The 26,590-nt window shown below is 39.9% G+C and overlaps 1 long non-coding RNA gene across 3 annotated transcripts; it reads right to left on the reverse strand.

Annotated features, from left to right (window-relative positions):
• Nucleotides 1–5,982: 5,982 nt before the first annotated feature.
• LOC126299182 (uncharacterized) lies at nucleotides 5,983–26,590 on the reverse strand. Of its 3 annotated transcripts, none has more exons than XR_007552738.1 (4): nucleotides 26,330–26,590; nucleotides 24,846–25,054; nucleotides 13,680–13,882; nucleotides 5,983–6,245 (listed from the first exon to the last, which is right to left on the reverse strand). It is a non-coding gene; the product is annotated as an uncharacterized LOC126299182 (long non-coding RNA). The 3 variants fall into 3 exon arrangements; XR_007552739.1 differs by having other exon boundaries at nucleotides 26,482–26,589; XR_007552740.1 differs by having other exon boundaries at nucleotides 26,346–26,475.

The raw sequence follows: 26,590 nt of genomic DNA on the forward strand, positions 1-26,590 counted from the left end.
GAGCTGATGTCGGTCATGTGAACCAAGGTACAGAGTACCCCTTCACATTGAGCCATACAGTGAGCATCATCCTGTACATCAGTCAGTGCAAAGAGGCTTCCTATATGTGGCATTTCCCAACATACCATCGACCTCCCTCCTGACCAACAGGGACATGTTAGACCGACCATGGTGAAACTTCTGTGACATCACTATGAGGTATCCGTGTCCAGAGCCAACAGTTATTTTAGGGAGTCTATTGGCTTTCGTTGTCGTACCTGGTCTGAACACGATGAGCCACCATGGGGCAAAGCCCACATCTGGTGTGTGGCTAACCAGGATATGTTCATTTCAGAAATGCTGTCTGCAAATGCAGTCATTGTGTGCACCTCATTAGCATTAATAGACAAACACATTTAGAGGTTGCACACCAGTAGATCTCCCCTTATTTTATTGATTTGACCTGTTTATTGACTCTTAAATTTATCTGTTTATACATTTGAGGACTTTATATGTAATGTCTAATTACATATAAGAAATTATACATACTTTGCACACTAGAATATTAAATTTTGGAAACTACTGTTGCCTTTTCTTTCGAAGTGTAAACCTACCCACAACACCACTGTGGACTCTTTGAACTTTGGACTGTTTCACATTTAGACACACTGAAAGCGAAAGCTAACCACTGTTAAATTTTTACTTTAATTATGACAAATCATACTAATAATGACATTTTCGAGAGACCCTCAATATCTGATGCATCATATTCGTAAGACATATGTCGTAGTTTAAAACCTATCAAATATGAGTTTCAACTGAAATGGTGAAATCCAATATGGCTTCTCCACTTTACAGAACTCTGTACAACCACGAAATTAGGCTTCTCAAATGGTTGAAAGTGGACATGTGCACATTATACTGACATCACAGCTCCATCTGTATGCTCACAGTACTGGTCACTGAATAAAAAGTAAGTGAAAGTCAACAAACAAAATAGGTCAATCAACCAACCAGGTACCAAGTGACTGACAATACCATGACAGCACCGAAGCCTATGATCTTTCTGCCTTACAGGGGGAGCATTTCCAACAAGATTTGTTGTATTATTCAGAAATGTGGTTTTTGAGCACCATCTTTTTAGGTTCTGTAGATCTTTGTTTGTAGAAGGTGTGTGTCTACCATGTTCTGAGCACCCAAACTATCAGGGCTATTGAACAGCCGTGTACAGAGTGTAAACATCACACATACATACAACAGCCGAGCAAATCTACTTTTGGAGAAGTCTTGGCACCGGTCATTCAATGAATGTAACACAGAGTTCTGGCATGCACTTCCAGCTTTTCGGGTAGTGTTGTTAAGGAAGCAGTTGATATAAATAGAGACAGAGTTCCTTGTTTAAGAGTGGAATCATGCTATCTCCATTTTCAAATGGTACACAGCTAATGCTACTTCAACCACTGGTTATTTTCACTATCAATAACTTTTGATGTGAATCATCTTTGGTCATACGATAGCACTAGTGTCTATAGCTTCCTTCATTGTATATGCCAGGAGAATCTCCAGTCTCTCAGCTTCACTACTGATGAACATATCAACCCCAAAATGTCGATACACTGTCAAAATTACTAGAGGACTATTTTGTGCAATCTGCCTGTATCCCTCATGAAATGGATCAGGAGCTGTAACAGAACCAATTATAATTTTGTTTAAGATGGACAGAACAAAAACTGGCAGAGGTATTTCTACATGAATGTCCATTTTTCTGCTGGAGGAACCAACCAAAACTAAACAGATATGTCCTGTTAATTTAAATGTATGATTGTTGCTGAGAAGACAAACCACCAATCATACACAAATGATATTCATGTTACACCAAAACCATTCGGTCTATTCCCCAGTAACAGGTCATTCAACAAGACTAATAGTACAGTATTAGGTCCAACCATTGACCACATTTTAATAGTGGCAACTTTGTTCTGCCCATTAAGAAGCCCCATAAGTGGTGGTATGTCCCATAGTCTACAAAACCCATTTGTGATTTTATTGAAATTAACATTTTTATTGCTGTGGATGTGAATGGACGTCATGCTACACCTTCCCCAGGTACTGTGGACACACATACATGTGCCACTTGGGTTATCCTACACTGCTATGGACATCTATATGCATCCTGAGCCACCAACCTCTCACTGCTGCGGACTAGTTCCTTCCATGTCTCTGAATAAGAAAGTCTTAAGTATTTATTATGCAAGATATGTGCCTTATTGCATCTTATTTGCAAAAAACCTCGTTTCGATATCTTTACTCATGCATGGGAGATGACTGTTGTTATGACCACACAAATCGCACGTATAAGGACATGAACGAGTGCGAGACAAGCCTCTGTCCATCAGATATAAAACCCAATAGCTTGCGAATGAAATGAGGTATCACACTGCTATCAATTTTACATAAAACTTTTGACACCTTATTTACATTTCAACCATTGCGATGTAGAAGCTAGAATCAAGCATATGAAAAGTTTACGCAATGCGTTTTTTACCTACGCAAAGCTTGCAATGTCTTTTACTCAATTTCATGCAGCAGAGAAACAACTGCAAATAATAAAAATAAATTAAGTCCTTCATCAGGTGAAATATCAGACCAATTTCTTTTCCAATAAACAGTTTTCTTAAAATTTGATGACAAGTATTTCATATTGACTGGAACGCTACCTCTTGGCACAGGCACCAGCATTTGGCGAGCGGTACAGCTGTAACGAAAGCCGCCATCAGCACGGAATGCAGAGAACACTTCTGTAGCAGTAAAATGGTTAATTTTGTTGGAACACATTTAGATTACATACACAGTGTCCATATAATTCAAACTTTGGGTATAAAGCAATCGTGGGTGGTCTACTGAAAAATTTGCTACACACTTTTATTTGATAATGGATCACACCCACTGCCAAAGATTATAGCACCAAACATGGGATTAAACATTATCTGACAGAATAATAGACCCCAAACCAACCGATGAAGCCAAGAGAATGGTGCACACACTGAAGCAACATATGCAAAATGCTATCTGCACTTGCACAACAATGAACTGTTTCTCAGCATACACCACAGCAGCTCTGAAGAGAAATACAAGGAAAATTAATGTTGAACACCCTGTCAACAAGTTGATAAGGAACTGAATGAACAAAAGGTGTCATGCATAGTTACATAATGCAAGAAAGCCTCCTATATCTCAGCAATTAATGCCATCACCACTTCAACAATAATCATCTTGGCAGGTTTAGGTTCAAATAACAAGATGTGGTATTAAGTATACTAGAAACTAATGTATGTGAATTTTGAACACAATCTCAGTGCCTTTCATACTTACTATACTTGGACTGCTCACAACCCAAGTTAGCAGACATGAAAAGTAGGGGCTGCCTTGGCCCATTACTCCAGCCTCCCTACAGTGAAAGCACTCAGTTGGTACAGATGCTTTCCCATAAACATGTGGATGAGCATATCTGTCTGAACTGTTCTGCATTCAACAGGTAGACCATGTGTCAATTTCTGTGAACCTCCGTGTTAGTGTTTCAACGGTCTTCCAGGTATGTATAAAGTGCCTAATTAACAGAGCACACTAAATTCTAGATGATTAGTGTATGTCACTCACTCACTCACCCAGTACCACACAAATGAGCCTTTTCAAATGAACTATTACATGTATGAACTGATATGAACATGCTATTCTATCTTTGCACTAATGCGTTCACCTTCTCTAGACATTGTACCTCATATGTACACACTATAGAGAACCAAAGGCATTTTATCACACAATATCACTGCGCCTAAACTGGGGCTCTATATGAGCTTGTCCAGAGGGGCTTCTCTCCCAGCCAACACAAAGTATTGTGTACTTATGTTAGGAAAATGACATCTGGTCCTTTTACATTTGTGATTTGTATATGCTTGACAATTCACATGAAATCCTCTTTGCAGGCAAGATTATATTCATATGAAACATGTATCCCTGGAAATTACTTAAAGCAACGGTTAAAGGAGAGCCAGTTAACTCTTTGGATCTCAGTCCAAAACTGCAAAGTCTTTTACATTCCTCAAGTAACCCTGTATGACTTTCTCAGTGTATCCCCAAAAACACACACAGATAAATGACTCAGAACATTGTTATTACCTTCTAGATAACAAACTGGTTCACCTTTGGAACACAATAGCCAGCAATTTTGAGTAGTATGGACTCAACATATCCTTGGTACACTTCTAGAGGGATGTCGCACCAGATGCCTATTACATAGTTCTCTTAAATTACAGGTCAGCTGGAATAGGCTGCAGATAGCATCTAAGACGTGTTTCATTGGGTTCCGATCAGATGAATTTGGCGAGCAAGATAACGTGAGTTCACTATTGTGCTGCTCTAACAACTGTAGCACAATTCTGAACTTGTTACCCTGCTGAAAGATGTCATCATCATCAAAGAAGTCAACAAGCACGATGGGATGCAGCTGGTACAACCACAGCTCCCATGAAAGCCTACATTAATGTCACCCATAGCCTAATACTGCATACATCAGCATGTCCTTGGCACAGTGGACATTTCAAGCATCTATTTGCCTGATTATGTATCTGGACACGGCCATCAATTGGGTGCAACAAGAAATGTGATTCATTTGACTATGAGACATTTCTACTGATTTCCTCAGTTGCAGCCCATATCATCATTATGATGATATCCAATTTGTATTACTGCTTAAAGACTTGCTTTACCATGTCACATCCCAGAATTCAGTCTTGCAGAGGGCAGTGGTCATAATGTCTTGGCTCATCAGTGTATATAATTTGGAGTTAGCTACCTTATGGTCAGCAGAATGGCCATTCTGACAGTCTGCAAAAAGAGTTTCAGGCACAGATCTAAGTGTCTGAATCTTACTCAACACAGGAGGAGTGTTGCAAACTCAATTTAATTTATCGTCTACCCGAGAAAAGTCTGCTTTTTTTCCTACAGCTGATTTTTGGAATGGATTTAGTCTCTGGCCCCACATTAATAATGCTGATTTATTATGGAATATTTCTGTCTACACCGTGTAGTCTTCGTATCACTAATGTGGTATCTCAACCCAAATTCTTCTTCCCCCCCCCCCCCCCCCCCATGTCTCCCTCTCCTTCTCAAACATCTTTCTTATGTAAGTATCCTAAACCAATGGATGAGAGACTTAGCTGTTCCAATATTTTGAAGGTGGCTTTTTAACATTTCTGATGATAATTTAACTTTAATTTAACATGTACTATTATGTTCTAAATTGTCTAGAGTTTATAAACAATTCTCATTTGAAGTGTCACTGTATTAGAGATGTAATGCACATATTACCTTATGAGATGCAGTGAAATTTTCCTCAGACATTTTGTGCCCTCATCTAATAATACTGTGGATGGATGGATGGGTATACTACTGCAACATTTTCATTCTTTTGAGTGTTCGATGTGTATCACGCAAAGAATTCAGTTTTGTAGTGAACTGCTCGATACCACTCACCACACTACCCTCCAGCATTGTAATCAATTTCAGTTGTTTATAAATCCGGGACTTAAAACCCTCAAACATAGAGGGAGGATACATCAGGTATAGCACAAAAGTACATTTACTGCAAGCACTTACCTTCAAAAATGTAGATCACATATCTAAACTACATCATTCCAGAACTCACTTGCCAATGGATACCTGAAGTAGCTTTATGTTGGAAGTAAACATAGTAGTGCACTCATCTAAGTCAGTTCTGACTTTCCAGTGTTTGTATAAGATTAGATTAGATTTACTTTCATTCCAATTGATCCGTAGTGAGGTGGTCCTCCACGACGTGGAACATGTCAGAAAAACAACAATACACGACAAATATTTACAACTAAATCAAATAAGCCAATGTACCATTCCACAGGTCCCAAGTGGAATGATAATTTTTAAATGAACACTACATGAAAGTCATTTTACAAATACTAATGCACTGAATTTAAAATGAAGTTCATTTATTTATTTATAATGTAATAAACATGTAATACAACTACTATAATACTTATTTACAATGAACACATTACTGCACTATACACAAATCAGTTGGTTTTACTGAGAAATCCATCAATGGAGTAGGAGTTGGCCACCAATAAATCCTTTAGGCTTCTCTTAAAGTGAATTTCATTGGTTGTTAAGCTTTTTATGGCTGCTGGAAAGTTATCAGTTGGTGATAGGCTCTCAACATTCCAGAAATTTCCAAGCTATAAAATTAACATTGCTATTTTAGTCAAATATTTGTGTTTCCACCACATACAACAAAACATCCACAAATTGACACACATTTACTGTACAGAGTATGTGACTATCTTTCCCATAAACAAAAATCACAGATTTAAATCACTGTTAACTTCATTGTATCTTCCTAAATCTGAGAATCATTTATGCATCACACTTCGTTATTGTAATTTTTGTTTCATATGAGTAATTTTTGTTTCATATGAATAATGCTTCATGATCTGTAAAATACTGTTACCAGCATATCTGAGGACAAATTTACAGAAAATCTTGTGTCATCATTCCTCACTAACAACACAGCTACAATTTTGTGGGCGAGGTTGTATTATGAGACTGAGGTTTCGAAGTCTTTCCAATTTCCTACAAAGTCATTTAGCAAGTATAGACATTTTCCCGAATAAACCCACAGTTGTTAATTGCAGGTATTTGGGACTCCCCATGTCCAGACTGCTCGATACGTAATGCGCTCCACATGTTAACAAATCTTTCACAAAGATATTGCTCATTCTGCGTAATATTATAACATCCTGTTTTGGGTTTGTTGGTTGGATTGGGGGAGGGGACCAAACAGCGAGATCATTGGACCTTTGGAGGAAGGACTGGGAAGGAAGTCGGCCGTACACTTTCGAAGAAACCATCCCAATATCTGCCTGAAGCAATTTAGGGAAATCACAGAAAACCTAAATCAGGATGGCTAGACATGGGTTTGAACCATCGTCATCCTGAATGATTCCAGTGTGCCATCTCATTCAATATCCTGTTTTTCGGTCAGGTTAGCCTTAATTTATGACATTACATAAAATGCAATTAAGTTCCTCATAAGACAATGGATCTATTGCAAGCATCACTCTGAATACACACTACACCAATCCTTTTGTGGGGCATCAAGTAAGAAGTAACTTTGCAACTTACAAAAGTTCTGTTGTATAAGCTGACAGAACCACTAATTCACAAATGGGTATCTTCAGGATATAATGAAATGGTAAGTACCCAGCTGCATACAAGAAATTTAATTTCTTTACCAGTTTCGGGCACTTATAAGGTTATACCTATCATATTATTTGTGAAACTGTCACACTATGAGCCATGACCATGAGATTTTGCTGTTAGCACTTTGTTGTTCACACTCATAAATAATGCAATAATGCAATAATCTTCTGAAGAAGAGCACTAAGTGTCCAAAAATGGTGAAGAAATTGAATTTCTTTTACGCAACTAGTTGCTTATTATTTCGCTATATATTACTACAGTTGCTAAGGCCGAATAAAATACCATCTTAAGTAGACACAATATCTGACAGCCAACTTATATGTTCGTTCACTTCCTACAACACCAACTAACTACAAGACTGACTGCCTAATTTCAAGATCATTTTGCCATTTTGATAGACAGTTATTTATACATAATATGAACAGAATAAATGAAGTGGTTCTCTTACTTCCTGTTTCAGCATAGATGAATATTTTGAATAGGCTGAATTCAATATCACAAGCAGGATTTATTTTGAAGTAACTAATCCTGAAACTGAATTGTCTTGCAATGCAACCCCTTCAGTTGTCAGCAACATTTGTAACTGCCAGTCTCCAAATGGGTTAAATAGTGGAGGCACCAATAGTTGTAACTTCTAGAATTTCTGTTGAAACCTGCTAATGACATTACATCTCTTCTAGTTCCTTTCTTCTATAAATCAACAATCTCAGAACAATGTTAACTTCCTTGACAATTGCAACATGACAGAACAAAGATGATAATGTTGACAGGTAGTTGCCATATGGAATTCTCCCTCCCGTTTTCTCTGTGACATCACTACTTCCTCTAAAATGAACATTACTAACAATCCTTTATGCTCAACAACCTTTTCACAGCCCTCAACACATTCACTTGTTTCAGCAAACATTATTGCGCAGGATGAATTCTGATTATATGTACCATGTTTAACTTTGTACAGCTAATGTGCACTCTCACAACAATTGGGAATTTTATTTAATCAGTGCAATTACCAAACACCCTATTACAGTGCTGTTGCAGAGCAGAGTGTGGAATGTGCTTTTCCACTAAGATACTAAAATCAGTCCATGACATATTTTTTGTGATAACAGTTGCAAATTTTTAAGGAACAAAAACTAGTAAAAAACTGACTTACAAAGAAAATGTACAAATGATGAGACACTGTTATGGTCTTAGCAGCTAAATGTTTCTTCTAAATCTAAAGAGACTACATCTATACTCCACAAGCCAAATTCTGTTGTGACAAAGTCCACTTTGTGTAATAGCGTCACTTCCCCTTTTTGAAGTTCCAGTTGCATATGGTTCACTGGAAGAATGATTCCTGGCAAGCTTCCAGGTGGGCTCTAATTTCTCTAATATTATCTTCATGGTCTTTCTCCAACATATACATAGGAGGAAGCAACTTACTTGTTGGCTCTTCTAGGAATGTGTGCTCACTGACCTTACAACAGTAGACTCTACAGTGATGCTGACTGCCTCTCTTATCTGCTATTGGAATTGGCTCAGCATTTGTGATGTTTTTGTGGTTACTACACGAACCTAAACATGCTGCTGCTCTTTAGATGATCTGTATTTCCTTCATTAGTCTTATCGTGTATCAATTCCATACTGACTAAATTTTCAAATACTGGTTGCACAAGGCTTTTGTAGGCTACCTCCTTTGTTGGAGGAGTACATTTTCTTAGGATTCTTCCAATGAATCTAAATCTGGCATATTCTTACTTGCAATTAATTTTATGTGGACGTTCCACTTTAAATCACTCCATATGCATATTCCTAGATATTTTATGGAAGTAACTGCTTTTAGTTATAGTTCTGCAACTCTGTAATCACATAATAAATGTTTTTTTCTGTCTATATATTGACAAATTTATATTTGTTTATGGCATTCCCTGCAGCAATAATCAATCATCTGCAAGTCTTACTGCACTTTGTAACACTTTTATAACTGCACAACTTGTCTGTATATAACAGCATTACCTGTGAAAAGCCTCGTGGAACTTTAGATATTGTCCACCACGTCATAAGTAATGGTCCTATAAAACATGTTTCAGGTAAACCAAAGTTTGTTTTACTTCTGAAGATTTCTCTCTGTTCATAATTACACACTGTGCTCTGTTTACTAGAAACCCTTCAATATAACCACACAGTTAGCCTGATATTCCATGTGCTAGAATTTTGTGCAGATGGAGGCCATGTGGAACTGTATCAAATGCCTTCTGGAATTCAAGGAACACTGCACCAGCCCGAGACTCTGTCTCTATTGCTTTCTGGGTGTTGTGGACAAACAGAATGAGTTGAGATTCGCATGATCATTGTTCTAATAACCCACATTGGTTCCCATAGAGGAGATTTTCAATCTCCATAAAAGTCTTAAGATGTGAGTTTTTTCATCTGTTCATCAACCCTTCTCGAAAATGGGGATGACTTGCACTTTCTTCCAATTGCTAGTAATGCTTTGCTCCTCTAGAGACCTACAGCACATTGCTGTCAAAAGAGGGGCAATTCTTTCACAAACACTGTAGAATCAAACTAGTATTCTATGAAGTCCAGTGGCCTTTTACTGTTGAGTGATTTCAGCTGCTTTTCTATCCCTAGTCACTTGTCTCAATATCCGTCATTTTGTCATTCATGTAACGATTTATAGAAGAAACTACAGTACAATCTTCCTCTGTGAAACAGTTTAGGAAAAAGAAACGAAAAGGTAAAGTATTTCTGCCTTTTCTGTCATTCTCTGTTTCCATGCCATTATAGTCACGAACTGTCTGGACAGGTGGCTTCTATCTGTCTACTGATTGAACCTAAGACCAGAACTCCTTACAATTTTGTATCAAGTTTGTAGATATTCGTTGAATGCAGCACACACAGCCCTCTGCATGCTATTTTTTGCTTCATTGAGATTTTGTTTGTCTGTGAGGCTTAGGCTACATTTATATTTGGAGTAAATCTCTCTCTGCTTTTGGAGCAGCTTCCTAACATGGTTTGCAAAATACAGTGTGTCTTTTCCATCCCTCACAATTCTGCTTGGTATGCATGGTATATGATGCCCTTTAACTTTGCCCATTGGCACTAAACTTTGTCAGTGTTGGAGATGAAATTTTTATCATGACCTGTCAGGTAATCTGAAATCTGGCTCTTGTCACTCTTGCTTAAGAGAAAAATCTGTATTCCTATTTACAGCCATGTTCAGTGATGGTGTAATGGTCTTGTGATCATTGATTGCTTGACCTACAATAACCAAGTTGAAAAGCTTGGGACTGTGTCACCAGCAGATCCAAGAAGTTAGCTTCAGGAGTCAGTTCCCTGATTAACTGCTCAAGGTAATTTTTGGATGTGGTGCTTAGAACAATTTCAAATGATTCTCTGTCCCTACTACTCACCCTAATACCTTAAGTTGGTTAGTTAGTTTGTCATATAATGGGGCCAAACTACAGTGTCATCAGTCCCAATCCGTTACGTCTCCCAGTCTATAGCTCATAAGTTAAAATCTCCACTTTATTAACACTTTTCACCAAAATTATTTCGCATTCAGGTCTGTACTAGTCTCACTAGATATTATCATATTTATTGCTACAAACATGCCTCTACCACCAGTGTTCAACTCTTTGCAATAAACATTCCAGTTGGGGGTTTAGATTTTCACTGCTATTCACATCTGGTTTCAGCCACCTTTCTGTCCCTAGTACTATGTGGGAACATTTACCATTTATAAGTGAGATTAGTTCTAGGACCTTTCCATAGACACTCCTGTAGTTAACTAACACTACATTAAAATTTTCTGTCTCCCATCTGCTATGACAAATGCTACTCTATCTGGACTCAGAAACCATTTTATCAGGCCTGTGAAGATGTTACTCTATCCTAAAAGACCCACATTTGCACACATGTACTCTGCTACCCTATTAGCCACTTACTGCGTGTAGTGTCTGCCTGACCTATTCACGGGAACCCTACAATTCTCCATCCGGTAGCAGAGGTCATGAATTTGCATTTGATACCATCACAAAAACATATGAGCCTCTGGTTTAGATCTTCCACTCTGCTCCAAACCAGAGGACCACAATCACATATGGGACAGATGCTGCAAAACAACCCTGCATGTGAGGCTAGCTGTCTTCACAAAATTAGCTAGTCACCTGTAGGAAGCGAGGATGGCCTCAGAATGCAGGCAACAGGTATCATTCGTGCCTTCATGGGCGACAGTTTGCAGCCGGGTGCTCCCAGTGCATCTGATCATTGCTGGCAGAGCCTCGTTGTCTAATGAGTCTCCCCACTCCCAGGCAAGCAGACTGCCTACTATTTTCCTGAGGTGCTCCATCAACTGCCTAACATTAGAGCTCCTAATGACAGCCAATCCCACCCTCTGCACTTGTCTGCACTGGCAAGTCCCAACAGGTGGGGTGTCCTGTACTGTCACAGACGTACTTTCAGTAGAAGGCAATACCAAGCCTGCTTTTAAGATGTAAGGGGACAGTCATGCGGCTGACACCCACTTATACCTTCTCCCCAGAGATTAGCGACCTCGGCACTGTTTGCCACTCACTTTCAAGTAACTTTCGGCCAGCCAGGACTTGCAAATTTGGAAGCAAAGCTGCATTAGGGAACCCAGACAACACTACAGGCTCCAGAAGTGAAAAAGCATTCACCTCAGGCATCCTAATGCTTCCACAGTCCAGGACAGAGGTCTGGAACCTGTCTAATACAGCTTCCAGCTGTTTACAGACAATGGCCAATTCTCCCTGCATACAAAAATGTTCCATATACAACATCCACAGTCCCTATCCATCTTTAATCATTAAACAAGAAAAGAAAAACTAGTTGTGGTGTCCTAGATAGCACCGATGGCAATAATCAATAACAAGAAATGGAAAGTGCAATCTGCTACAAGAACACCAGCTCACTGACCAGACATGGATAGAACAGACAGATTAACTGCAAAATGTCTTGAGATTTTACCTGAAATAAAAATTAGTACCAGGAAACTGAACCAGAAATATAAAGATTGTTTATGTAAACTCATAAGAATACCATTTGGTAGTAACTTCAGTTTTCTAAAACACAAGCACAAGAGTGTATTTTACAAAAGACATACCAATCATTCACTTAAACTGATGTCATTTATTGGAAAGGAAGCAATGTAAGAAGTTGCAACAATATTTTGATTTCCACTAACTGACTTACCTTCTTACATATGCTGTATTCAGTAAAGAAAATCTAGGACCATACAAAAGATTAAAATATAAACAACAGTGATTACACAATGAAGCTGGAGAAACAGACAATATGAAACCGTGTGTTCTCATAACAAACTGTGCCACAATACAAGATCAGCACACATAGAACAATCATGCCTCTGTGACATGCACTTGTTTCACATACTGAGCCCACAAGCAGGCAGTGCACTCCCAGTAACTGATCAGTGAAATTGCACGCATACAGTGTGCGAAATCACCATTTCTTGTGTCCACAACTGTCTCTGGATTCACCCATTGTCTTAGCATCCTTATCGTCTTTCCCCATGCAACAAAGAATATAGCACAGTTCAGGAAATGGTTCTAGAGTGACAGGCTTCTCACTCCATAGACCAGTTCATTAATTTACACAATATGTCACCTCTACTAACTCCCACTCAACAGTGCTATAACAAATGAAATTAAGAAAGTGACTGACAGTTGTCCACAGGGCAGTTACCATATGAACAATCAACTAGAGAATGAGCCCTGACACTATGGGTCATTTCACTACTCATCTATCAGCAAATCTGAATCTGCAGCAAACTCAATAATAGGGGAGGTATGCACAGTACCACGCAAACCCTGCACAGAACCACACGTGGTCTCTGTGCGTGTGCGGTGATAATAGTGTTGCTTTTTGTTCATATCTGAACTACAGCTATTCAGCAAGTAAGTCTTCAATACAGGTGGACAGTTTCCTCTCAGTTACTGTTTATAATCCATCCACAAGTTTTTCAATTATTGTTAGAAGCGTGTGTCTAAGTTCCGACAAGGTGCGTGCTGCCTTAACTGCGCACACAAAAACTTCAGTCTCCCTCCATTCAAAACTATATGAGTATAAATAGCTTTCAGAGGAATACATTGACATTTGTGGAACAATCTTAAATCTAATAAACACCTAAATCTTCAGTTTAAAAGAATTATTCAAACACCTACAAAATTACCTTGTGCAGAAATTCCAATGTTCGGTCCCTCATTATGCTGTCCATACACACACCCAGTCTAGAAATCAACAGTGTGAAACACTTTCAAATCAACGGACAAGCCTATTTCACTGCATTTAGTTCCCAATTGTATACCCCCTCAAAGTTCTGTACAAGTTTGATTACCAGATGGTACTGGCCAATGTTAGAAATATTTCCAGCTCATTCTACTTACCTATTTCTTCAAAACACATGCAAATAAATTATTGCACATATAATGAGCTCATTTTTTCTGCATGCCCCAAATTGATAATGATTGGATCATAGTGACAATGTCATTGAGTTTTCACTTCTGAAAATTTGAAATTTTCTCATCCTCCTTTTACATTTTCCTCCATCAGTGTGATCACCTTCCACATGAATAGTGTCTTAAAACACCTGCAGAAGGAAAAAATATTCTAAGTAGTGAATATGCCATCATATGTAAGCTTTTCAAACACATTAATGAAAGTGCACTCAAAAATAATACTGTAAATATCAAATAACAATGTCAGAAAGTTTCAGTGCTCAGAGTATTTTATATTGCATGCCTAAGTGGATTTTGAAGGGAAAAAAAAACAACAGATGCAAAACTAAAGTAGTTCCATATAGTTTTCCTTTTCATTTCTGCAGCAACAACCGCCTGCTATTGCCATAGGTTACATTTGTGTACATAATTTCAGTTTTCTCAAGAAAAGGCGTGTAATTAGAAAAGTTCTGAAATGGAAGAAATAAACAGAAGCAACACTGTAATCTCTTTCCTAACTACAAAGCAGTTAATAGCAGATACTGTTACACAGAGTTGCTACAGTCAATTTGTATGTTCTCTATTGAGAGGCTAGAAGTTCTGGAATATGTTCCCACCCCAGGCTTATTAAATGGAAACATCACTGGCCCATCAAAAAGTTAGATGCATTCAACTGCAATCAATTTATCCAACAGAATTAAATTTATGTAGATGCACAAAACCATCCATGCAGAGGACCTCAAGGCCAACTTCACATCTGAAAAATCACATATGGTTGCAGTACCCATCTCTCTACTCTCGTGACTGCCAATGATAATGTTATGATCTGTGTACCCATCAATCATTATGCTCCATACAGTATGATCTACTCACCCTGAACTGTTCCTATAATTCTACAAGTTACTCTTTTCCTGCATGTATGATGAGAAACCTTCTCCCAACAGATGGGTTCATTTGTGACAAAATCATCCTACAAACACAAGATGACGTGGCAACATGTAGAGACAAAATTGTCTCAAGTTTCCAGGCACATCAAGTGGTTCAAATTCCATGAGCTTTCTGCCAAGTAAGCCTTGTTGATTATCAAGTGGTAACTGTCTTTGGGTAACTACTACCATCCTTATATAGCTTAGCTGTCTTCTGTCACATCATTGGTGCTCATTCCAGCACCATAGAAGATAATGTCTTCATTGCCTGCTGGATGTGTCTGCTTCAACCTCCAGATGGCTGGGTCCCAAGCAGTGCTTAGTGGCAGTCCATCTTTATTGAGGGTGTTATCACAAATTTGTATCTCTATCGCGTCTTTCATTACACTGTCCCATTCTCTTTGAATGCAATATGATTACCATTTTCTAGAGCATGCCCTACTACCGCTGATTTCTCGTGGTACTAAAGGTGAAAGCATTTCCTGTGTTCTTCACAGCACTGTTCAATGGTATGCAGTCAGTCTGATAGTTTCTCTACACCCATTACATACTCCTGGCACTCTGAAGCCTACATTGTCTGTCAGGCCTCCTGAGTTGTTGAATTGTTGGAGCCCTGAAGACTAAATCAGTTTTGCATATCTTGATGCCAGCTAATTTTCCTGCTACTAAGCCATAGAATGGCAAAAAAGCAAGCTTCTTTGAATCCTCCTCAGGTTCCTTCAGCTTCCATGTTTTTGGAAAGACACCTTGTAAAATATTGCAGTTGTTGGAGCTGTGTTCCTCTAATACTTTCCATAAGTAGCTCAACTCCTACATTAAGTTTCCAGAATCTTAGACAGCCTGCACTATGTGCCAAGGTCCTCAGAACAGAATGTTCCTGAGATGGATGCTGATAGCTGTTAGTGTGCAGATATTGGTCTGAGTGGTTGTGTTTCTGGTAAACACTGTGGTTGAGCCACCCATTTTCTTTACAGCAGACAGAGATATCAAGAAATGAGAAATCACCATCTGTCTCTACGTCCATTGAGAGCTTTATGTCATGGATACTCTTGATTGGGTCCAAGAATTCTGCTCGCTTTTCTCATTCACGGGGTGAAACAACGAACATGACACTGACGTAACGATAAAAGCAACCAGGCTTTGCCGAAGCCGTGTCTCGGGCGATGTCTTCAAAGTTCTTCATACATATGTTGGCTATAACTGGAGCTAATAAACTCCCCATCTTTAAGTTCCCGTTTGATTATAATATCCACCATCATAAAGAAAATGGTTAGCTTTGATGTGGTGTCATTATTCATGAGCATTGCAATGAAGACTTCTATAGATTCACTCTCGAGTTATTTGAAAATACTGTTGTGGATTTATTCAGGCACACACTGAAATTTTCTATATGATACAGAATATTTTAATTAGATGTATAACGTCACAATAGGGAGCCCATTAGCTCCTGTCATAGCCAACCTGCCTATGGAGTACTTTGAGGACATCACCCTTGACACTGCTGCTGCAGACGTTAGTTGCCGTTACATCGACAACACATTCGTAGTTTGGTCTCACAGACACTGACTGCTGGGAGAAATCTCAGACAACATTAACAATATCCATAACAACATCAAGTTCGGAATGGAGGTAGACACAGATGGTGCCGTGCCTTTCCTTTCCTTGATATCCTTATCCACTATAAAGAAAATGGATGTACTGGAAAGCCACCCACACAGACCACCAGATTTTGCAAATCATCTTTCAAAAAACACAGAAGCAGAAGGACCCCAAAAAGGGCTTGAGGAAGCTCATATTTTTGCTGTTCCTTTGCTCAGTAACAGTCAAGATTAACCAACTTCTAAGAGGCATAAAACTGATGTAGTCTTCAGGGCTAAAAAAAGTCAATAACTCATGACACCTGTGACAGACAATGTAGGTCTCAGAAACCCACAATGTAAATGGTGATTATAATTAAACTTTCAAAATGCTGTCGAAATAACACCACTGCTCAGAATGATGTCAAATTGCAATGGAATATTATTGGAGAAGGGGGGAAATATATGGCAAAAGAAAAAAGGTAGTGTGAAAATTTATCAGTAGATGGCATGTGTGTGTCAGAATATGTAAATGGAAACACCTGTCACACACACAACCCACTGAAGTTGGTATAAACATGCTGGGTAGATGGCTTTCCTCCTTGTGTGTCTGTGATGTTCGCCATGACTGCCTCAACTCAGGATCAAGCTCTGCTTGTAAGATGACTGTGCACACGTCGCTCTGCAGAAGTTCCAGACAATGAAGCGGTTGAAAAAAGGCGTCGGTCTGATGACTGCCATGGGTCTGGAGAAAATGATTCGAAAAGGCGTGTTCTTTTCGTGTGCAACCTGGTAAAGGGAGGAAATGAATTGATTTGATTCGAGTGAGAGCAGTGCCACAGCAACGCCAGAGGAGACAAGTGGCGGTGTGCAAATGTGTAGCTCATGGAGAACTGTCCATGGACATACCCATGAGCCCAGCACACAAAGTTCTACACGAAACATCCTTCTTTGCTAGCCATTCAAAATTACCCATGTGCACGAGTCGCTTCCTGTTGACTTGCCAGCAAAAGACACTTTTGCTTTAGAATTTCTTGCTCACATGGAAGAGGACAATGATTGGCCATGGAAGATTTTGTGGACAAACTAAGCCCACTTCCATCTGACAGGATATGTCAATACACAATTGTCTTGTATGGGCAACGGAAAATGTACACGCAGATCAACCGCAACCGGTTCATCCTGAAAAGGTCACTGTGTAATGCAGGTTTACAGCATCATTTATCATAGTGCCATATTTTTTCACAGACAGGTGCTTTCGATCCTCTTACCTATAGTGTCACAGGTACGCACTATGAGTGTCTTTTGTTCAACCACTTCATTCCAGCTCTCCAACAGTGTGGATGGGATCATTTTTATGCAATATGGTGCACCTTTGCACATTACAAATCCAGTTAAGCAGCTGCTGAAGTACCGTTTCAGAAATGCTAGAATTATCAGCCGCAATTTCCCCACAGCCTGGCCATCCCAATCACCTGATAATTTGTGTGACTTCTGGTTCAAATGGCTCTGAGCACTATGGGACTTAACATTTGAGGTCATCAGTCCCCTAGAACTTAGAACTACTTAAACCGAACTAACCTAAGGACATCACACACATCCTTGCCTGAGGCAGGATTCGGATCTGCGACCGTAGCGGTCGCGTGGCTCCAGACTGTAGCGTCTAGAACTGCTCGGCCACTCTAGCCGGCTGTGGGGCTATCTGAAAGATGTTGTTCAGTATTCCAAGAGCAAACTTAGCTGTACTGAAGGAATGCATTGCACAACACATTTCGAACGTGACCCTGGAAACACTGCAGTCAGTTGTGGAACATGCCATTTCCCGATGTCAACTTGTTGCAGAGAACGACAGACAGCATACCGAACATGTTTTGTGCCATTCCCATGAAAATTAATAATCCGATTTGATCTTGTTCCATGCTTTTTATGCAGTTTTTGGCTTCAGGACAATTAAAAACTGATGTGAGTGATGCTTTTTATGTGGTTTTTGGCCTCAGGACAATTAAAAAAAGGTTTTTCGCATCTGATGTGATATGACCTTGCCATTGTGGATGTGCTTGACAATGGCTAGACAGTACTTGGGTGAAACCTCATGGATTTTAAACCACTTTAAGTGGCTGGAAGCTTGAGAGTATTTTTTCAAAATAATGCTCTACAACACACACAAGTGTGTGCGCGCACTGCCATGCATTCTTGTTGGGTTGGGTTGCAAGCTTCACCAAGAGACTAAACTCTGCTCAAAATAGAACAGCAATCATAGTCAGCATTATGGATCTTTGCACAGTGCGTTATTTTGGAGCAAAATAATTTAACTCTGTGATCAAAAGTATACGGACACCCCAAAAACACACTTTGATATTAGGTGCATTGTGCTGCCACCTACTGCCAAATATTCCATATCAGCGACCTCAGTATTCATTAGACAATAAGAGAGTAGAATGGGTACCCCGCGGAACTCATGGGCTTAGAATGTAGTCAGGTGATTGGGTGTCACTTGGGTCATATCTCTGTACGCAAGATTTCCACACTCCTAAACATCCCTAGGTCCACTGTTTCTGATGTGATAGTGAAGTGGAAATGTGAAGGGGCATGTACAGCACAAAAGTTTACAGACTGACCTCGTCTGTTAACTGACAGACCGTCGACAGTTGAAGAGGGTCACAATGTGCAACAGGCAGACATCTATTCAGACCATCACACAGGAACTCCTAACGGCATCAGGCTCCACTGCGAGCACTGGCAGTTAGGTGGGAGGTGATAAAACTTGGATTTCATGGTAGAACAGCTGCTCATACGCCACACATCGCTCTGGTAAATGCCAAACGATATCTTGCTTGTTGTAAGGAGCATAAACATTGGAAAAACATTGTGTGGAGTGACAAATCACAGCACACAATGTGGCGCTCCGATGACAGGGTATGGGTATGGCAAATGCCCAGTGAATGTCATCTGCCAGTGTGTGTAGTGCCAACAGTAAATTTCAGATTTTGTTGTGTTTTCCATGGAGGGGGCTTGCACCCCTTGTTTTGCATGGCACTATCACAGCAAAGGCCTATATTGATGTTTAAAGCACCTTCTTGTTTCCCACTGTTGAAGAGCAATTTGGGGATGGCAACTGCATCTTTCAACATGATTAGGCACCTATTCATAACGCATGGCCTAAGGCAGAGTGGTTACATGACAATAACGTCCCTGTAATGGACTCGCTGGCACAGAGTCCTGACATAAGTCCTGTTCAACACCTATGGGATGTTTTGGAGCGTTGAACTCTTACCAGGCCTCACCAACCGACATCAATACCTCTCCTCAGTGCAGCACTCCATGAAGAATGGAGTGCCATTCCCCAAGAAACCTTCCACCACCTGATTGAATGTATTCCTGCGAGAGTGGAAGCTGTCATCAAGGCTAAGGGTGGGCAAACACCATATTGAATTCAGACATTACCAATGGAGGGTGCCATGAACTTATTAGTCACTTTCAGCCAGATGTCTGAATACTTTTGATCACATAGCATATCTGTTGAAAACAAGGGTAACTCATCTTCCACACCCAATTTCCATTTGCACAAAAATCTTGAAGTGATTACTCATCTTTCCAGTTTCCATAGATTATACAGAGAAGAGGACAGTAACAACATTATTTAGATGCCTGAGGATTACCAGAAACTGGGATACTAACTGCCCGTTTCGACCAATGATGATGTCACCATGCCAAAACCCCTACTCTGAGCGTATCCTACATAGTAACCAAATCATCTATCATAACACACAAAAAATACACTCCTGGAAATGGAAAAAAAGAACACATTGACACCGGTGTGTCAGACCCACCATACTTGCTCCGGACACTGCAAGAGGGCTGTACAAGCAATGATCACACGCACGGCACAGCGGACACACCAGGAACCGCGGTGTTGGCCGTCGAATGGCGCTGGCTGCGCAGCATTTGTGCACCGCCGCCGTCAGTGTCAGCCAGTTTGCCGTGGCATACGGAGCTCCATCGCAGTCTTTAACACTGGTAGCATGCCGCAACAGCGTGGACGTGAACCGTATGTGCAGTTGACGGACTTTGAGCGAGGGCGTATAGTGGGCATGCGGGAGGCCGGGTGGACGTACCGCCGAATTGCTCAACACGTGGGGCGTGAGGTCTCCACAGTACATCGATGTTGTCGCCAGTGGTCGGCGGAAGGTGCATGTGCCCGTCGCCCTGGGACCGGACCGCAGCGATGCACGGATGCACGCCAAAACCCTAGGATCCTACGCAGTGCCGTAGGGGACCGCACCGCCACTTCCCAGCAAATTAGGGACACTGTTGCTCCTGGGGTATCGGCGAGGACCATTCGCAACCGTCTCCATGAAGCTGGGCTACGGTCCCACACACCGTTAGGCTGTCTTCCGCTCACGGCCCAACATCGTGCAGCCCGCTTCCAGTGGTGTCGCGACAGGCGTGAATGGAGGGACGAATGGAGACGTGTCGTCTTCAGCGATGAGAGTTGCTTCTGCCTTGGTGCCAATGATGGTCGTATGCGTGTTTGGCGCCGTGCAGGTGAGCGCCACAATCAGGACTGCATACGACCGAGGCACACAGGGCCAACACCCGGCATCATGGTGTGGGGAGCGATCTCCTACACTGGCCGTACACCTCTGGTGATCGTCGAGGGGACACTGAATAGTGCACGGTACATCCAAACCGTCATCGAACCCATCGTTCTACCATTCCTAGACCGGCAAGGGAACTTGCTGTTCCAACAGGACAATGCACGTCCGCATGTATCCCGTGCCACCCAATGTGCTCTAGAAGGTGTAAGTCAACTACCCTGGCCAGCAAGATCTCCGGATCTGTCCCCCATTGAGCATGTTTGGGACTGGATGAAGCGTCGTCTCACGCGGTCTGCACGTCCAGCACAAACGCTGGTCCAACTGAGGCGCCAGGTGGAAATGGCATGGCAAACCGTTCCACAGGACTACATCCAGCATCTCTACGGACGTCTCCATGGGAGAATAGCAGCCTGCATTGCTGCGAAAGGTGGATATACACTGTACTAGTGCCGATATTGTGCCTGTGGTTCTGTCAGTGTGATCATGTGATGTATCTGACCCCAGGAATGTGTCAATAAAGTTTCCCCTTCCTGGGACAATGAATTCACGGTGTTCTTATTTAAATTTCCAGGAGTGTATGAATACCACATGAACCACACAACTAAACCCACTGAAACTAGTGGGCTAATTATGAGAAAACAGGGGTTTTGGCAGGCACAAACTAAAAATCCCAACAATAAAAACAACACCATTCAAGACACAACATACTGCAAAATCTAAACTGATAAAAAATAAGACCCAACAAAACCCAAAATGCATCATAAGATCATGGTAACTCAACCTCCAGTCCACCTACATAGCTCAACACTACAGTTAAAAGTGCACTTAGGGTGTCCGTAACTTTTCTGTTAGTGTTTTAGCTGCTAACATTGTGTGTGGTGCACGATAGGAAATGAATGGGATGAATGATGTGTTAGATAAGACAAGATAGTGCAGCCCATGATAAAACAGTTTTGAATAAACATCATAAATGGATCAATGTTTTTTCAGTTAAATCATGGGAGGAAGTATGTTATTAATAACAAACATTGATCCACAAAGTCACGCTTTTGATATGTTAATGAACACCAATCCAGCTACTTTTTCCCACAATTTAATTAGACACACTGATTCACTTAGTGGTTACAGGAAAACCTGAGAATAGCCTTAATTTTACAACAATGTTTTATGTGACAACATCCTGCACAGTATGTTTCATTGTGTCACCATGTAATTTTGTACACTCCACATCATAACTATGGCACTCTGAATGACAATATCTAACCTCTGCCACCACACAAATCGCTGGAGGACTCCACCTATTGACAAATTATGCCTTATCCATCAACATTTAATTTCCACTCCAAAAGAAACACACTGCAGTTCAATGACCTCACACAACACATCACAGCACTGCACAACTATCCTGCATGTCCAAGCAGATTGGCGGTATCTTACAACCAAGTATACGCACTGACTGCATTTCCACAGAATTCTACCAGTGAAACAAAGTCTCCCAACCTGCTTTACATATGATTGGGCATCATTACATTTCATGTATAACAGGTGGATGTCATTAATACTGTACAGTAGTGTCATGGGTCACTTCTACTGTCCTGCTTGCAGAAGCGTGTGACCTGAGCTTTCTTCCAACCATTGGGCAGAATTATTTTCGTTTGATGGTTCTGAAGCATATTATGGTTAAAAGAGGAGCTAAATAACAGTGAACATGTAATGAGAACCAAAGTTATGAATAAAGTCTGTGCAGCCTCACCAACAGTCAATAACAATGTATTTTTTACTGGGAAAAAATTACTGCTTGTTAATATTGATACATTTAACATTCTGTACTCATGGTTAATATGAGACATTGGAGGTTAACTGGAATTCATCAGTAATGCATGTTTTATCAACTCCTATCTGCAGTTAATCTTTTCAATATGGTGTTCTGAAGTCTGTATATGCTTTGACTGATCAAATATTAAATGCACTGAATAACCGAACATCACCCATTGGGATATTTTGTGATCTTTCAAAGACTGTGCATGTAGCAGAGTTCTTCATAATCCACCTGCTTTGAATCTAAAGGTAATTGTGCTGTGCCAGAACATGTGACTTCGAGGTGTGTGTGTGTGTGTGTGTGTGTGTGGGGGGGAATGGAATGGAATGTTATAGACAGAGCAGTAGTATATGAAGTGGTGATGTGCTCTAGCAGTTTAATTGTGTGTTGGCAACATGTTTGTGAGACATGTTGTGTCATTTAATGTGCCGTAGTAATGATGAGGAGTGTACAACATTATGTGGTGACACAATGGATTATATTGTGCAGAATATTGTAAAATTTAAACTATTCTGAGCTGCCTGTGTAAGCACTAAGTGGCTAAATGTTTTTAATTAAATCATGGGAGAATGTTGGTATGTGAATGTTTATTAACATATTGAACATACAACTATTATTGGGATTGCCGGAGACTGGTATACCACCCATTTTCTTTGACCAATGACAGTTTCCATGCCAAAACCCCATCTGAAGTGTATCCTACATGGCGACCAAAACATCTACCATTACACTTGCAGAAAATACAAATACCACACAAACCAGTACACTGACTAAACTCACTGAAATCAGCAGGACAAACACGGTAAAAAAGGGAGTTTTGGATGTGGACAAATTAAGAATACAATAACAAACAACACTGTTCGAGACGCAACAAATCTTAGAAAACATGCCATAAGTTGACAGTACCCCACTATCCAGTTAATTTTAGCCAGTCGGCAAGAGAGATATACCGAGTGAGGTGGTGCAGTGACTAGCACACTGCACTCTTATTTGGGAGGATGATGGTTCAAACCCACGTTCGGCCATCCTAATTAGGATTTCCGTGATTTCCCTAAATTGCCTCAGGCGAACACCGGGATGGTCCTTTGAAAGGACATGGCCAACCTCGCTGCCTGGTCCACTCTCTGAAATCATCCAACCGAAGGAATATTGGAGTAGTGTGAGACCCAAACCAAATGGTGGATGTATATGAAGGAGAGCAGCATGAATAGTCAGATTGGTTGGACCCATCGGAGAGAGTCACTGTCACTGAAATGCAAAAATCTGAACTGGCAGATTGCAACTTTCTCTTGAAAGAGTACTACTAAAGTTTCAAGAAACAATAGTAGGAATGTATTAGAACCTCTTACATATTGCTCCCAAGTACCTGTGCACACTAATTACAGTTCACACAGAAACATTTGAGCATCATTCTCCTCACATTCCATGCACAATTGCACAGGAAAAAAAAATCAACATTCCTAGAACAATGGGAAGTACCCTCTGCGATGCACTCAGTGGTTTGCAGAGTTCACATGGACGTATTTGACCCTACGTAGTATATTTTGTGACTTCCTTCAATGGGATTCTCCAGATAATCTTTGATCCTCACACCCACATTCCTTTATTACAATCAGAAACTATCTGCACTAGTTCTATAGCTTGCTGAAACACTGCTGACAACTTTTGACCCATAATGCTTAGCTTGCAAGCACTCAACATCTAACAACTTCACCCTCAGACACTATAATTTACACAAACCCAGTTAAATCTATCTTTTTAACACCAATCAGCTGCATGCTTACTGGCACAGCTGACAGTCAAATTCTTTTTCTTTTACAAAAACAGACTTGAGAAATTACGATAATCAATTGCAGTGAATACAATGCATACAAAAACCCATTGCAGTTACCAGTTTTGTAAATCAAGTGAGGTTTCTCGCAAGGTTTACAGTTAACTTCAGTTCACTGTCATTTCAAAGAAATAAATGCTAGAACAGTTGTCATACTGTATCAGCAATGTACCACAGTGAAACATTTAACTAATAACTCACTTTTACTTTATTCTTTAACACTATGACTACCATGTTTCTGACATCAGAACAATTTTCTTTCAAGAAAATAGAGTATTATCAAAAAAGATTTAATTCATATAATGGTTTGTCACACACTAGGAAAAATAAAGACATGAATTGTCTGCAGTGTCAGCAGCCCTACCTGTCAGTTTTCAGTTTCCCATGTGGTGACAAATCAATTTTAAAAGAAATTATATTGTCATCCGCCAGAAAAGTATTGTGTTCAATATCTCAGTAGCAATATTGTAAGTCTGGATGATTTTTTTTTTCCAATTCCATAATCTTATGAACATACAACTGGAACTGACTGAAATCTTCTGTTTTTAACAGAAAATGACAGCACATGGAATTCTGCAACATATAACAATATCCATAAGAATATAATGTTACCACATACATACAGCACAAACAAATTGGTACCAGAGAAAATGTCCCATATTCACCGCACTGGACTACATGAACATTAACAGTCTGCACATTCAAAAGTGATCTTTCCATAACATTTATGATTTCTCAGTAACAACTGTTCTATGTGACTAGCTTACAGTAAGAACGCATTGCCATCACACAGTCTCCTTGCATCATCTGTGTGATTTTCTCTAATATCTCTTCTTATTTAAGACATGAAATTTTAAAGATAAATCTAATTTTAGTTAAGACACGATTTCTTATTCAAATTAGGTCAAATTACAATATTCAAAATTATTTTCCAATCTGTCAGTTACAGTAACAGATCTAACATGCTAAACTAGTGTTTTACTCACAATACAGTCATTTTAGTGAATAAAATATGTTATATAGTGACTGGTGTAGTTTTAGAGGCTGTGGCAGTCCTGATTTCTGATTGTCAGCCGTTTCTAAAACATGTATACCATCGTTTGGATGGTCAATGCACAACGAGCAATACAAACATGACCATTAGCAAACTTGTCATGTGAAGTTTTAAAAATCAATGCCTACATGCCAAACTAGAAACTTTAATATGCTGTTCATTTAATATAATAGTGGCAAAATAAAAATCAAGAAGTTCTTTATCACTACATTGTATATGAAACTACGCACTTTATACATATATTCCATTTGTCTTGATACCCTAAAGCCCTAATTTGGATTACTTCCAGGCTGCAAATATTCAAGCAAATCATAATTTTCAAGATTATAAAGGTGTGGCGGTCCATTATATTATTGATTCCACCAGCCTCTATAATACCGTCGTTTGAAATCTGTATTTTCTTGAAAAGCTGTGACATTTAATCGAGCAACTGCTAAAGTCTTTTTCTAGTGATTTCAGATATTGCAAGAAATTTATTACACTGAAATCCGTTTATAATGACAATCGATTCCCAAATTTCTTAATAACGACGGTCACATTTTCTCAAATTTTTATCTTTAAAATGCTGTTCTAAAGCAACTTTACAGCGAAATGTTATCTGGTTGACGATATTACACACAATCTTAGCCCAAACGATCGTCAATATGGGACAGTCTCCAATCCTTTTGAACAGCAATAGATCTTTCCTGAACTCAGTTTATTATTTTGCAATATGTTACTAAAAACAAATTACAACAAGAAAAATAAATTTTTATCACAATTAGAATAATACATGTCATAAAGCATTGGCGTACATTATTTAAGACATACTATTGTAGACAACTGTGGCATAGGCTATAAAAGCTAAGGAGCAACATCACACTGTCTGAATTAGTTCTAACAGCAGTTGCATCATGAAACAAAACCTCCTACACTGAAAAGTTTTCCGACAGTACGGAAGACTTACAGCCTCAACTTCATCTCCATCTTCCAACCAACGAGGCAACGACATTACTACCCATACTCGGACCATACAAGTAAGATGGATTGTCCTTGGATACAGCTAAAACCACAGA

The sequence above is a fragment of the Schistocerca gregaria genome, chromosome X (genome assembly GCF_023897955.1).
Source record: "Schistocerca gregaria isolate iqSchGreg1 chromosome X, iqSchGreg1.2, whole genome shotgun sequence".
In the NCBI taxonomy this organism is placed as follows: domain Eukaryota; kingdom Metazoa; phylum Arthropoda; class Insecta; order Orthoptera; family Acrididae; genus Schistocerca; species Schistocerca gregaria.